Below are 15,738 nucleotides of genomic sequence, written 5' to 3'. Positions count from 1 at the left end.
ACACAGCACTGGGAGATGCCCTGTCGCTGGGGTCAGAGAGCCCTCACCTCTGCTACAGGGAAAGCACTGGGAGCTGCCCTGTCACTGGGGTCAGAGAGCCCTCACTTCTACTTCAGAGACAGCACTGGGAGCTGCCCTGTCACTGGGGTCAGAGAGACCTCACCTCTGCTGCAGAGACAGCACTGGGAGCTGCCCTGTCACTGTGGTCAGAGAGCCCTCACCTCTGCTTCAGAGACAGCGCTGGGAGCTGCCCTTTTACTCGGGTCATATAACCCTCACCTCTGCTTCAGATACAGCACTGGGAGCTGCCCTTTCACTGGGGTCAGAAAGCTCTCACCTCTGCTTCAGAGACAGCACTGGGAGCTGCCCTGTCACTGGGGTCAAATAGCGCCCTCGCCTCTGCTCCAGAGACAGCACTGGGAGCAGCCCTGTCACTGGGGTCAGAGAGCCATCACCCCTGCTTCAGAGACAGCACTGGGAGCTGCCCTGTCACTGGGGTCAGAGACCCTCACCACTGCTTCAGAGGCAGCACTGGGAGCTGCCTTGTCACTGGGGTCGATGAGCACTCACCTCTGCTTCAGAGACAGCACTGGGAGCTGCCCTGTTGCTGGGGTCAGAGAACCCTCATCTCTGCTTTATAGACAGCACTGGGAGCTGCCCTGTTACTGGGGTCAGAGAGCCCCCACCTCTGCTTCAGAGACAGCACTGGGGCTGGCCTGTCACTGGGGGTCAGAGACCCTCACCTCTGCTTCAGAGACAGCACTGGGGCTGCCCTGTCACTGGGGGTCAGAGACCCTCATCTCTGATTTATAGACAACACTGGGAGCTGCCCTGTCACTGGGGTCAGAGACCCCTCACCTCTGCTGCCGAGACAGCGCTGGGAGCTGCCCTGTCACTGGGGTCAGAGAGCCATCACCCCTGCTTCAGAGACAGCACTGGGAGCTGCCCTGTCACTGGGGTCAGAGACCCTCACCACTGCTTCAGAGACAGCACTGGGAGCTGCCCTGTCAGTGGGGTCAGAGACCCTCACCTCTGCTTCAGAGACAGCGCTGGGAGCTGCCCTGTCACTGGGGTCAGATAACCCTCACCTCTGCTTCAGAGACAGCACTGGGAGCTGCCCTGTCACTGGGGTCAGAGAGCACTCACCTCTGCTTCAGAGACAGCACTGGGAGCTGACCTATCACTTGGGACAGAGAGTCCCCTCTCCTCTGCTTCAGAGACAGCACTGGGAGCTGCCCTGTCACTGGGGTCGATGAGCCCTCACCTCTGCTTCAGAGACAGCACTGGGAGCTGCCCTGTTACTGGGGTCAGAGAGCCCACACCTCTGTTTCAGAGACAGCACTGGGGCTGCCCTGTCACTGGGGGTCAGAGACCCTCATCTCTGCTTCAGAGACAGCAGGGGGAGCTGCCCTGTCACTGGGGCCAGAGAGGCCCCACCTCTGCTTCAGAGCAGCACTGGGAGCTGCCCTGTCACTGGGGTCAGAGAGCTTTCACCTCTGCTTCAGAGACAGCACTGGGAGCTGCCCTGTCACTGGGGTCAGAGAGCTCTCACCTCTACTTCAGAGACAGCACTTGGAGCTGCCCTGTCACTGGGGTCGGAGAGCCCCCTCGCCTCTGCTTCAGAGGCAGCACTGGGAGCTGCCCTGTCACTGGGGTCGATGAGCCCTCACCTCTGCTTCAGAGACAGCACTGGGAGCTGCCCTGTCACTGGGGTCAGCGAGCTCTCACCTCTGCTTCAGAGACAGCAGTGGGGGCTACCCTCTCACTGGGGTCAGAGAACCCTCATCTCTGCTTTATAGACAACACTGGGCGCTGCCCTGTCACTGGCCTCAGAGACCCCTCACCTCTGCTGCCGAGACAGCGCTGGGAGCTGGCCTGTCACTGGGGTCAGATAACCCTCACCTCTGCTTCAGAGACAGCACTGGGAGCTGCCCTGTCACTGGGGTCAGAGAGCTCTCACCTCATCTTCAGAGACAGCACTGGGAGCTGCCCTGTCACTGTGGTCAGAGAGCCCCCTCGCCTCTGCTTCAGAGGCAGCACTGGGAGCTGCCTTGTCACTGGGGTCGATGAGCACTCACATCTGCTTCAGAGACAGCACTGGGAGCTGCCCTGTTGCTGGGGTCAGAGAACCCTCATCTCTGCTTTATAGACAGCACTGCCCTGTTACTGGGGTCAGAGAGCCCCCACCTCTGCTTCAGAGACAGCACTGGGGCTGGCCTGTCACTGGGGGTCAGAGACCCTCACCTCTGCTTCAGAGACAGCACTGTGGCTGCCCTGTCACTGGGGGTCAGAGACCCTCACCTCTGCTTCAGAGACAGCACTGGGAGCTACCCTGTCACTGGGGCCAGAGAGCACCCACCTCTGCTTCAGAGCAGCACTGGGAGCCGGCCTGTCACTGGGGTCAGAGAGCTTTCACCTCTGCTTCAGAAACAGCACTGGGAGCTTCCCTTCATTCGGGTCAGAGACCCCTCACCTCTGCTTCAGAAACAGCAGTGGGGGCTACCCTGTCACTGGGGTCAGAGAACCCTCATCTCTGCTTTATAGACAACACTGGGAGCTGCCCTGTCACTGGGCTCAGAGACCCTCACCTCTGCTGCAGAGACAGCACTGAGAGCTGCCCTGCCACTGGGGTCAGAGACCCACCTCACCTCTGATGCAGAGACAGCACAGGGAGCTGCCCTGTGACTGGGGTCAGAGAGCCCTCGCCTCTGCTTCAGACACAGCACTGGGAGCTGCCCTGTCACTGGGGTCAGAGACCCCCTCACCTCTGCTTCAGAGACAGCACTGGGAGCTGCTCTGTCACTGGGGTCAGATGATCCTCACCTCTGCTTGAGAGACAGCACTGGGAGCTGCCCTGTCACTGGGGTCAGATAACCCTCACCTCTGCTTGAGAGACAGCGCTGGGAGCTGCCCTGACACTGGGGTCAGAGAGCTCTCACCTCTGCTTCAGAGACAGCACTGGGAGCTGCCCTGTCACTGGGGTCAGAGAGCCCTCACCTCTGATTCAGAGACAGCACTGGGAGCTTCCCTTCATTCGGGTCAGAGACCCCTCACCTCTGCTTCAGAGACAGCACTGGGGACAACCCTGTCACTGGGGTCAGAGAACCCTCATCTCTGCTTTATAGACAACACTGGGAGCTGCGCTGTCACTGGGCTCAGAGACCCCTCACCTCTGCTGCAGAGACAGCACTGAGAGCTGCCCTGTCACTGGGGTCAGAGACCCCCCTCACCTCTGCTGCAGACACAGCACAGGGAGCTGCCCTGTAACTGGGGTCAGAGAGCCCTCGCCTCTGCTTCAGACACAGCACTGGGAGCTTCACTTCATTGGGGTCATAGACCCCCCACCTCTGCTTCAGAGACAGCACTGGGGGCTGCCCTGTCACTGGGGTCAGAGACCCCCCTCACCTCTGCTGCAGAGACAGCACTGAGATCTGCCCTGTCACTGGGGTCAGAGACCACCCTCACTTCTGTTGCAGAGACAGCACTGGGAGCTGCCCTGTCACTGGGGACAGATAGCCTCCACCTCTGCTTCAGACACAGCACTGGGAGCTGCCCTGTCACTGGGGTCAGAGAGCCCTCACCTCTGCTTCAGAGACAGCACTGGGAGCTTCCCTTCATTGGGGTCATAGACCCCCCACCTATGCTTCAGAGACAGCACTGGGAGCTGTCCTGTCACTGGAGTCCGAGACCCCTCACCTCTGCTGCAGAGACAGCACTGGGAGCTGCCCAGTCACTGGGATCAGAGAGCCCTCACCTCTGCTTCAGAGACTGCACTGGGAGCTGCCCTGTCACTGGGGTCGAGAGACTTCACCTCTGCTACAGAGACAGCACTGGGAGCTGCTGCCCTGTCACTGGGGTCCAAGAGCCCTCACCTCGCTGCAGAGACAGCACTGGAAGCTGCCCTGTCACTGGGGTCCGAGACCCCTCACCTCTGCTACAGAGACAGCACTGGGAGGTGCCCTGTCACTGGGGACAGAGAGCTTCAGACACAGCACTGGGAGCTGCCCTGTCGCTGGGGTCAGAGAGCCCTCACATCTGATTCAGAGACAGCACTGGGAGCTTCCCTCATTGGGGTCATAGACCCCCCACCTCTGCTTCAGAGACAGCACTGGGAGCTGCCCTGTCACTGGGGTCAGAGGCCCCACTCACCTCTGCTGCAGACACAGCACTGGGAGCTGCCCTTTCACTGGGGTCAGAAAGCCCTCGCCTTTGCATCAGACACAGCACTGGGAGCTGCCCTGTCGCTGGGGTCAGAGAGCCCTCACCTCTGCTTCAGAGACAGCACTGAGAGCTTCTCTTCATTGGGGTCATAGACTCCCCATTTCTGCTTCAGAGACAGCACTGGGAGCTGCCCTATCACTGGTGTCACAGACCCCCCACACCTCTGCTGCAGAGACAGCACTGGGAGCTGCCCCGTCACTGGGGTCGGTGAGCCCTCACCGCTGCTTCAGAGACAGCACTGGGAGCTGCCCTGTCGCTGTGGTCAGAAAACCCTCATCTCTGCTTTATAGACAGCACTGGGAGCTGCCCTGTCACTGGGTCAGAGAGCCCTCGCCTCTGCTTCAGAGACAGCACTGGGAGTAGTGCTGTCACTGGGGTCAGAGACCCCTCACCTCTGCTACAGAGACAGCACTGGGAGCTGCCCTGTCACTGGGGTCGATGAACCCTCACCTCTGCTTCAGAGACAGCACTGCGAGCTGCCCTGTCACTGAGGTCAGAGAGCCCCCAACTCTGCTTCAGAGACAGCACTGGGGCTGCCCTGTCACTGGGGGTCAGAGACCCTCACCTCTGCTTCAGAGACAGCACTGGGAGCTGCCCTGTCACTGGGGCCAGAGAGCCCCCACCTCTGCTTCAGAGCAGCACTGGGAGCTGCCCTGTCACTGGGGTCTGAGAGCCCTCACCTCTGCTTCAGAGATAGCACTGGGAGCTTCCCTTCATTCGGGTCAGAGACCCCTCAGCTCTGCTTCAGAGACAGCAGTGGGGACTACCCTGTCACTGGGGTCAGAGAACCATCATCTCTGCTTTATAGACAACACTGGGAGCTGCCCTGTCACTGGGCTCAGAGACCGCTCACATCTGCTGCAGAGACAGCACTGAGATCTGCCCTGTCACTGGGGTCAGAGACCCCCCTCACCTCTGCTGCAGAGACAGCACAGGGAGCTGCCCTGTCAATGGGGTCAGAGAGCCCTCACCTCTGCTGCAGAGACAGCGCTGGGAGCTGCCCTGTCACTGGGGTCAGATAACCCTCACCTCTGCTTCAGAGACAGCACTGGGAGCTGCCCTGTCACTGGGGTCAGAGAGCCCTCACCTCTGCTTCATAGACAGCACTGGGAGCTTCCCTTCATTCGGGTCAGAGACCCCTCACCTCTGCTTCAGAGACAGCACTGGGAGCTGCCCTGTCACTGGGGTCAGAGAGCTCTCACCTCTGCTTCAGAGACAGCACTTGGAGCTGCCCTGTCACTGGGGTCGGAGAGCCCCTTCGCCTCTGCTTCAGAGGCAGCACTGGGAGCTGCCCTGTCACTGGGGTCGATGAGCCCTCACCTCTGCTTCAGAGACAGCACTGGGAGCTGCCCTGTCACTGGGGTCAGAGAGCTCTCACCTCTGCTTCAGAGACAGCAGTGGGGGCTACCCTCTCACTGGGGTCAGAGAACCCTCATCTCTGCTTTATAGACAACACTGGGCGCTGCCCTGTCACTGGGCTCAGAGACCCCTCACCTCTGCTGCCGAGACAGCGCTGGGAGCTGGCCTGTCACTGGGGTCAGATAACCCTCACCTCTGCTTCAGAGACAGCACTGGGAGCTGCCCTGTCACTGGGGTCAGAGAGCTCTCACCTCATCTTCAGAGACAGCACTGGGAGCTGCCCTGTCACTGTGGTCAGAGAGCCCCCTCGCCTCTGCTTCAGAGGCAGCACTGGGAGCTGCCTTGTCACTGGGGTCGATGAGCACTCACCTCTGCTTCAGAGACAGCACTGGGAGCTGCCCTGTTGCTGGGGTCAGAGAACCCTCATCTCTGCTTTATAGACAGCACTGGGAGCTGCCCTGTTACTGGGGTCAGAGAGCCCCCACCTCTGCTTCAGAGACAGCACTGGGGCTGGCCTGTCACTGGGGGTCAGAGACCCTCACCTCTGCTTCAGAGACAGCACTGGGGCTGCCCTGTCACTGGGGGTCAGAGACCCTCACCTCTGCTTCAGAGACAGCACTGGGAGCTTCCCTGTCACTGGGGTCAGAGAGCCCTCACCTCTGCTTCAGAGACAGCACTGGGAGCTGCCCTGTCACTGGGGTCAGAGAGCCCTCACCTCTGCTTCAGAGACAGCACTGGGAGCTGCCCTGTCACTGGGGTCAGAGAGCCCTCACCTCTGCTTCAGAGACAGCACTGGGAGCTTCCCTTCATTTGGTTCAGAGACCCCTCACCTCTGCTTCATAGACAGCACTGGGAGCTACCCTGTCACTGGGGTCAGAGAACCCTCATCTCTGCTTCAGAGGCAGCACTGGGAGCTGCCCTGTCACTGGGAACAGAGATCACTCACCTCTGCTGCAGAGACAGCACTGAGAGCTGCCCTGTCACTGGGGTCAGAGACCCCCCTCACCTCTGCTGCAGAGACAGCACTGGAAGCTTCCCTGTCACTGGGACCATAGAGCCCTCACCTCTGGTTCAGAGACAGCGCTGAGCTGCCCTGTCACTGGGTTCAGAGAGCCCTCACCTCTGCTTCAGAGACAGCGCTGGGAGCTGCCCTGTCACTGGGGTCAGATAACCCTGACCTCTGCTTCAGAGACAGCACTGGGAGCTGCCCTGTCACTGGAGTCAGAGAGCTCTCACCTCTGCTTCAGAGACAGCACTGGGAGCTGCCCTGTCACTGGGGTCAGAGAGCCCCCTCGCCTCTGCTTCAGAGACAGCACTGGGAGCTGCCCTGTCACTAGGGTCAGAGAGCCATCACCCCTGCTTCAGAGGCAGCACTAGGTGCTGCCCTGTCACTGGGGTCAGAGACCCTCACCACTGCTTCAGAGACAGCACTGGGAGCTGCCCTGTCACTGGGGTCAGAGAGCCCCCTCGCCTCTGCTTCAGAGACAGCACTGGGAGCTGCCCTGTCACTGGGGTCAGAGAGCCATCACCCCTGCTTCAGAGACAGCACTGGGAGCTGCCCTGTCACTGGGGTCAGAGACCCTCACCACTGCTTCAGAGACAGCACTGGGAGCTGCCTTGTCACTGGGGTTAGAGACCCTCACCTCTGCTTCGGAGACAGTGCTGGGAGCTGCCCTGTCACTGGGGTCAGATAACCCACACCTCTGCTTCAGAGACAGCACTGGGAGCTGCCCTGTCACTGGGGTCAGAGAGCACTCACCTCTGCTTCAGAGACAGCACTGGGAGCTGACCTATCACTGGGGACAGAGAGCCCCCTCGCCTCTGCTTCAGAGACAGCACTGGGAGCTGCCCTGTCACTGGGGTTGATGAGCCCTCACCTCTGCTTCAGAGACAGCACTGGGAGCTGCCCTGTTACTGGGGTCAGAGAGCCCCCACCTCTGTTTCAGAGACAGCACTGGGGCTGCCCTGTCACTGGGGGTCAGAGACCCTCATCTCTGCTTCAGAGACAGCACTGGGAGCTGCCCTGTCACTGGGGCCAGAGAGGCCCCACCTCTGCTTCAGAGCAGCACTGGGAGCTGCCCTGTCACTGGGGTCAGAGAGCTTTCACCTCTGCTTCAGAGACAGCACTGGGAGCTGCCCTGTCACTGGGGTCAGATAGCTCTCACCTCTGCTTCAGAGACAGCACTTGGAGCTGCCCTGTCACTGGGGTCAGAGAGCCCCCTCGCCTCTGCTTCAGAGGCAGCACTGGGAGCTGCCCTGTCACTGGGGTCGATGAGCCCTCACCTCTGCTTCAGAGACAGCACTGGGAGCTGCCCTGTCACTGGGGTCAGAGAGCTCTCACCTCTGCTTCAGAGACAGCAGTGGGGGCTACCCTCTCACTGGGGTCAGAGAACCCTCATCTCTGCTTTATAGACAACACTGGGCGCTGCCCTGTCACTGGGCTCAGGGACCCCTCACCTCTGCTGCCGAGACAGCTCTGGGAGCTGCCCTGTCACTGGGGTCAGATTGCCATCACCCCTGCTTCAGAGACAGCACTGGGAGCTGCCCTGTCACTGGGGTCAGAGACCCTCACCACTGCTTCAGAGACAGCACTGGGAGCTGCCCTGTCACTGGGGTCAGAGACCCTCACCTCTGCTTCAGAGACAGTGCTGGGAGCTGCCCTGTCACTGGGGTCAGATAACCCTCACCTCTGCTTCAGAGACAGCACTGGGAGCTGCCCTGTCACTGGGGTCAGAGAGCACTCACCTCTGCTTCAGAGACAGCACTGGGAGCTGACCTATCACTGGGGACAGAGAGCCCCCTCGCCTCTGCTTCAGAGACAGCACTGGGAGCTGCCCTGTCACTGGGGTCGGTGAGCCCTCACCTCTGCTTCAGAGACAGCACTGGGAGCTTCACTTCATTGGGGTCATAGACCCCCCACCTCTGCTTCAGAGACAGCACTGGGGGCTGCCCTGTCACTGGGGTCAGAGACCCCCCTCACCTCTGCTGCAGAGACAGCACTGAGATCTGCCCTGTCACTGGGGTCAGAGAACACCCTCACTTCTGTTGCAGAGACAGCACTGGGAGCTGCCCTGTCACTGGGGTCAGAGAGCCTCCACCTCTGCTTCAGACACAGCACTGGGAGCTGCCCTGTCACTGGGGTCAGAGAGCCCTCACCTCTGCTTCAGAGACAGCACTGGGAGCTTCCCTTCATTGGGGTCATAGACCCCCCACCTATGCTTCAGAGGCAGCACTGGGAGCTGTCCTGTCACTGGGGTCCGAGACCCCTCACCTCTGCTGCAGAGACAGCACTGGGAGCTGCCCTGTCCCTGGGATCAGAGAGCCCTCACCTCTGCTTCAGAGACTGCACTGGGAGCTGCCCTGTCACTGGGGTCGAGAGCTTTCACCTCTGCTACAGAGACAGCACTGGGAGCTGCCCTGTCACTGGGGTCCAAGAGCCCCCACCTCGCTGCAGAGACAGCACTGGAAGCTGCCCTGTCACTGGGGTCCGAGACCCCTCACCTCTGCTGCAGAGACAGCACTGGGAGGTGCCGTGTCACTGGGGACAGAAAGCTTCAGACACAGCACTGGGAGCTGCCCTGTCGCTGGGGTCAGAGAGCCCTCACATCTGATTCAGAGACAGCACTGGGAGCTGCCCTGTCACTGGGGTCAGAGAGCACTCACCTCTGCTTCAGAGACAGCACTGGGAGCTGACCTATCACTGGGGACAGAGAGCCCCCTCGCCTCTGCTTCAGAGACAGCACTGGGAGCTGCCCTGTCACTGGGGTCGGTGAGCCCTCACCTCTGCTTCAGAGACAGCACTAGGAGCTGCCCTGTTACTGGGGTCAGAGAGCCCCCACCTCTGTTTCAGAGACAGCACTGGGGCTGCCCTGTCACTGGGGGTCGGAGACCCTCATCTCTGCTTCAGAGACAGCACTGGGAGCTGCCCTGTCACTGGGGCCAGGGAGCCCCCACCTCTGCTTCAGAGCAGCACTGGGAGCTGCCCTGTCACTGGGGTCAGAGAGCTTTCACCTCTGCTTCAGAGACAGCACTGGGAGCTGCCCTGTCACTGGGGTCAGAGAGCTCTCACCTCTTCTTCAGAGACAGCACTTGGAGCTGCCCTGTCACTGGGGTCGGAGAGCCCCCTCGCCTCTGCTTCAGAGGCAGCACTGGGAGCTGCTCTGTCACTGGGGTCGATGAGCCCTCACCTCTGCTTCAGAGACAGCACTGGGAGCTGCCCTGTCACTGGGGTCAGAGAGCTCTCACCTCTGCTTCAGAGACAGCAGTGGGGGCTACCCTCTCACTGGGGTCAGAGAACCCTCATCTCTGCTTTATAGACAATACTGGGCGCTGCCCTGTCACTGGGCTCAGAGACCCCTCACCTCTGCTGCCGAGACAGCGCTGGGAGCTGGCCTGTCACTGGGGTCAGATAACCCTCACCTCTGCTTCAGAGACAGCACTGGGAGCTGCCCTGTCACTGGGGTCAGAGAGCTCTCACCTCTGCTTCAGAGACAGCACTGGGAGCTGCCCTGTCACTGTGGTCAGAGAGCCCCCTCGCCTCTGCTTCAGAGGCAGCACTGGGAGCTGCCTTGTCACTGGGGTCGATGAGCACTCACCTCTGCTTCAGAGACAGCACTGGGAGCTGCCCTGTTGCTGGGGTCAGAGAACCCTCATCTCTGCTTTATAGACAGCACTGGGAGCTGCCCTGTTACTGTGGTCAGAGAGCCCCCTCGCCTCTGCTTCAGAGGCAGCACTGGGAGCTGCCTTGTCACTGGGGTCGATGAGCACTCACCTCTGCTTCAGAGACAGCACTGGGAGCTGCCCTGTTGCTGGGGTCAGAGAACCCTCATCTCTGCTTTATAGACAGCACTGGGAGCTGCCCTGTTACTGGGGTCAGAGAGCCCCCACCTCTGCTTCAGAGACAGCACTGGGGCTGGCCTGTCACTGGGGGTCAGAGACCCTCACCTCTGCTTCAGAGACAGCACTGGGGCTGCCCTGTCACTGGGGGTCAGAGACCCTCATCTCTGATTTATAGACAACACTGGGAGCTGCCCTGTCACTGGGGTCAGAGACCCCTCACCTCTGCTGCCGAGACAGCGCTGGGAGCTGCCCTGTCACTGGGGTCAGAGAGCCATCACCCCTGCTTCAGAGACAGCACTGGGAGCTGCCCTGTCACTGGGGTCAGAGACCCTCACCACTGCTTCAGAGACAGCACTGGGAGCTGCCCTGTCAGTGGGGTCAGAGACCCTCACCTCTGCTTCAGAGACAGCGCTGGGAGCTGCCCTGTCACTGGGGTCAGATAACCCTCACCTCTGCTTCAGAGACAGCACTGGGAGCTGCCCTGTCACTGGGGTCAGAGAGCACTCACCTCTGCTTCAGAGACAGCACTGGGAGCTGACCTATCACTTGGGACAGAGAGTCCCCTCTCCTCTGCTTCAGAGACAGCACTGGGAGCTGCCCTGTCACTGGGGTCGATGAGCCCTCACCTCTGCTTCAGAGACAGCACTGGGAGCTGCCCTGTTACTGGGGTCAGAGAGCCCACACCTCTGTTTCAGAGACAGCACTGGGGCTGCCCTGTCACTGGGGGTCAGAGACCCTCATCTCTGCTTCAGAGACAGCAGGGGGAGCTGCCCTGTCACTGGGGCCAGAGAGGCCCCACCTCTGCTTCAGAGCAGCACTGGGAGCTGCCCTGTCACTGGGGTCAGAGAGCTTTCACCTCTGCTTCAGAGACAGCACTGGGAGCTGCCCTGTCACTGGGGTCAGAGAGCTCTCACCTCTACTTCAGAGACAGCACTTGGAGCTGCCCTGTCACTGGGGTCGGAGAGCCCCCTCGCCTCTGCTTCAGAGGCAGCACTGGGAGCTGCCCTGTCACTGGGGTTGATGAGCCCTCACCTCTGCTTCAGAGACAGCACTGGGAGCTGCCCTGTCACTGGGGTCAGAGAGCTCTCACCTCTGCTTCAGAGACAGCAGTGGGGGCTACCCTCTCACTGGGGTCAGAGAACCCTCATCTCTGCTTTATAGACAACACTGGGCGCTGCCCTGTCACTGGGCTCAGAGACCCCTCACCTCTGCTGCCGAGACAGTGCTGGGAGCTGGCCTGTCACTGGGGTCAGATAACCCTCACCTCTGCTTCAGAGACAGCACTGGGAGCTGCCCTGTCACTGGGGTCAGAGAGCTCTCACCTCATCTTCAGAGACAGCACTGGGAGCTGCCCTGTCACTGTGGTCAGAGAGCCCCCTCGCCTCTGCTTCAGAGGCAGCACTGGGAGCTGCCTTGTCACTGGGGTCGATGAGCACTCACATCTGCTTCAGAGACAGCACTGGGAGCTGCCCTGTTGCTGGGGTCAGAGAACCCTCATCTCTGCTTTATAGACAGCACTGCCCTGTTACTGGGGTCAGAGAGCCCCCACCTCTGCTTCAGAGACAGCACTGGGGCTGGCCTGTCACTGGGGGTCAGAGACCCTCACCTCTGCTTCAGAGACAGCACTGTGGCTGCCCTGTCACTGGCGGTCAGAGACCCTCACCTCTGCTTCAGAGACAGCACTGGGAGCTGCCCTGTCACTGGGGCCAGAGAGCACCCACCTCTGCTTCAGAGCAGCACTGGGAGCCGGCCTGTCACTGGGGTCAGAGAGCTTTCACCTCTGCTTCAGAAACAGCACTGGGAGCTTCCCTTCATTCGGGTCAGAGACCCCTCACCTCTGCTTCAGAAACAGCAGTGGGGGCTACCCTGTCACTGGGGTCAGAGAACCCTCATCTCTGCTTTATAGACAACACTGGGAGCTGCCCTGTCACTGGGCTCAGAGACCCTCACCTCTGCTGCAGAGACAGCACTGAGAGCTGCCCTGCCACTGGGGTCAGAGACCCACCTCACCTCTGATGCAGAGACAGCACAGGGAGCTGCCCTGTGACTGGGGTCAGAGAGCCCTCGCCTCTGCTTCAGACACAGCACTGGGAGCTGCCCTGTCACTGGGGTCAGAGACCCCCTCACCTCTGCTTCAGAGATAGCACTGGGAGCTGCTCTGTCACTGGGGTCAGATGATCCTCACCTCTGCTTGAGAGACAGCACTGGGAGCTGCCCTGTCACTGGGGTCAGATAACCCTCACCTCTGCTTGAGAGACAGCGCTGGGAGCTGCCCTGACACTGGGGTCAGATAACTCTCACCTCTGCTTCAGAGACAGCACTGGGAGCTGCCCTGTCACTGGGGTCAGAGAGCTCTCACCTCTGCTTCAGAGACAGCACTGGGAGCTGCCCTGTCACTGGGGTCAGAGAGCCCTCACCTCTGATTCAGAGACAGCACTGGGAGCTTCCCTTCATTCGGGTCAGAGACCCCTCACCTCTGCTTCAGAGACAGCACTGGGGACAACCCTGTCACTGGGGTCAGAGAACCCTCATCTCTGCTTTATAGACAACACTGGGAGCTGCGCTGTCACTGGGCTCAGAGACCCCTCACCTCTGCTGCAGAGACAGCACTGAGAGCTGCCCTGTCACTGGGGTCAGAGACCCCCCTCACCTCTGCTGCAGACACAGCACAGGGAGCTGCCCTGTAACTGGGGTCAGAGAGCCCTCGCCTCTGCTTCAGACACAGCACTGGGAGCTTCACTTCATTGGGGTCATAGACCCCCCACCTCTGCTTCAGAGACAGCACTGGGGGCTGCCCTGTCACTGGGGTCAGAGACCCCCCTCACCTCTGCTGCAGAGACAGCACTGAGATCTGCCCTGTCACTGGGGTCAGAGACCACCCTCACTTCTGTTGCAGAGACAGCACTGGGAGCTGCCCTGTCACTGGGGACAGATAGCCTCCACCTCTGCTTCAGACACAGCACTGGGAGCTGCCCTGTCACTGGGGTCAGAGAGCCCTCACCTCTGCTTCAGAGACAGCACTGGGAGCTTCCCTTCATTGGGGTCATAGACCCCCCACCTATGCTTCAGAGACAGCACTGGGAGCTGTCCTGTCACTGGAGTCCGAGACCCCTCACCTCTGCTGCAGAGACAGCACTGGGAGCTGCCCAGTCACTGGGATCAGAGAGCCCTCACCTCTGCTTCAGAGACTGCACTGGGAGCTGCCCTGTCACTGGGGTCGAGAGCCTTCACCTCTGCTACAGAGACAGCACTGGGAGCTGCTGCCCTGTCACTGGGGTCCAAGAGCCCTCACCTCGCTGCAGAGACAGCACTGGAAGCTGCCCTGTCACTGGGGTCCGAGACCCCTCACCTCTGCTACAGAGACAGCACTGGGAGGTGCCCTGTCACTGGGGACAGAGAGCTTCAGACACAGCACTGGGAGCTGCCCTGTCGCTGGGGTCAGAGAGCCCTCACATCTGATTCAGAGACAGCACTGGGAGCTTCCCTCATTGGGGTCATAGACCCCCCACCTCTGCTTCAGAGACAGCACTGGGAGCTGCCCTGTCACTGGGGTCAGAGGCCCCCCTCACCTCTGCTGCAGAGACAGCACAGAGAGCTGCCCTGTCACTGGGGTCAGAGACCCCCCTCACCTCTGCTGCAGACACAGCACTGGGAGCTGCCCTTTCACTGGGGTCAGAAAGCCCTCGCCTTTGCCTCAGAGACAGCACTTGGAGGTTCCCTTCATTGGGGTCATAGACCCCCCACCTCTGCTTCAGAGACAGCACTGGCAGCTGTCCTGTCACTGGTGTCAGAGACCCCCCCTCACCTTTGCTGCAGAGACAGCACTGGGCGCTGCCCCGTCACTGGGGTCAGAGAGCCCTCGCCTCTGCATCAGACACAGCACTGGGAGCTGCCCTGTCGCTGGGGTCAGAGAGCCCTCACATCTGCTTCAGAGACAGCACTGAGAGCTTCTCTTCATTGGGGTCATAGACTCCCCATTTCTGCTTCAGAGACAGCACTGGGAGCTGCCCTATCACTGGTGTCACAGACCCCCCACACCTCTGCTGCAGAGACAGCACTGGGAGCTGCCCCGTCACTGGGGTCGGTGAGCCCTCACCGCTGCTTCAGAGACAGCACTGGGAGCTGCCCTGTCGCTGTGGTCAGAAAACCCTCATCTCTGCTTTATAGACAGCACTGGGAGCTGCCCTGTCACTGGGTCAGAGAGCCCTCGCCTCTGCTTCAGAGACAGCACTGGGAGTAGTGCTGTCACTGGGGTCAGAGACCCCTCACCTCTGCTACAGAGACAGCACTGGGAGCTGCCCTGTCACTGGGGTCGATGAGCCCTCACCTCTGCTTCAGAGACAGCACTGCGAGCTGCCCTGTCACTGAGGTCAGAGAGCCCCCACCTCTGCTTCAGAGACAGCACTGGGGCTGCCCTGTCACTGGGGGTCAGAGACCCTCACCTCTGCTTCAGAGACAGCACTGGGAGCTGCCCTGTCACTGGGGCCAGAGAGCCCCCACCTCTGCTTCAGAGCAGCACTGGGAGCTGCCCTGTCACTGGGGTCTGAGAGCCCTCACCTCTGCTTCAGAGATAGCACTGGGAGCTTCCCTTCATTCGGGTCAGAGACCCCTCAGCTCTGCTTCAGAGACAGCAGTGGGGACTACCCTGTCACTGGGGTCAGAGAACCATCATCTCTGCTTTATAGACAACACTGGGAGCTGCCCTGTCACTGGGCTCAGAGACCACTCACATCTGCTGCAGAGACAGCACTGAGATCTGCCCTGTCACTGGGGTCAGAGACCCCCCTCACCTCTGCTGCAGAGACAGCACAGGGAGCTGCCCTGTCAATGGGGTCAGAGAGCCCTCACCTCTGCTGCAGAGACAGCGCTGGGAGCTGCCCTGTCACTGGGGTCAGATAACCCTCACCTCTGCTTCAGAGACAGCACTGGGAGCTGCCCTGTCACTGGGGTCAGAGAGCCCTCACCTCTGCTTCATAGACAGCACTGGGAGCTTTCCTTCATTCGGGTCAGAGACCCCTCACCTCTGCTTCAGAGACAGCACTGGGAGCTGCCCTGTCACTGGGGTCAGAGAGCTCTCACCTCTGCTTCAGAGACAGCACTTGGAGCTGCCCTGTCACTGGGGTCGGAGAGCCCCCTCGCCTCTGCTTCAGAGGCAGCACTGGGAGCTGCCCTGTCACTGGGGTCGATGAGCCCTCACCTCTGCTTCAGAGACAGCACTGGGAGCTGCCCTGTCACTGGGGTCAGAGAGCTCTCACCTCTGCTTCAGAGACAGCAGTGGGGGCTACCCTCTCACTGGGGTCAGAGAACCCTCATCTCTGC

The sequence above is a fragment of the Ambystoma mexicanum genome, chromosome 3q (genome assembly GCF_040938575.1).
Source record: "Ambystoma mexicanum isolate Mex_15411 chromosome 3q, UKY_AmexF1_1, whole genome shotgun sequence".
NCBI classification, from domain to species: Eukaryota; Metazoa; Chordata; class Amphibia; order Caudata; family Ambystomatidae; genus Ambystoma; species Ambystoma mexicanum.
Note: the sequence above shows the minus strand (reverse complement) of the source record.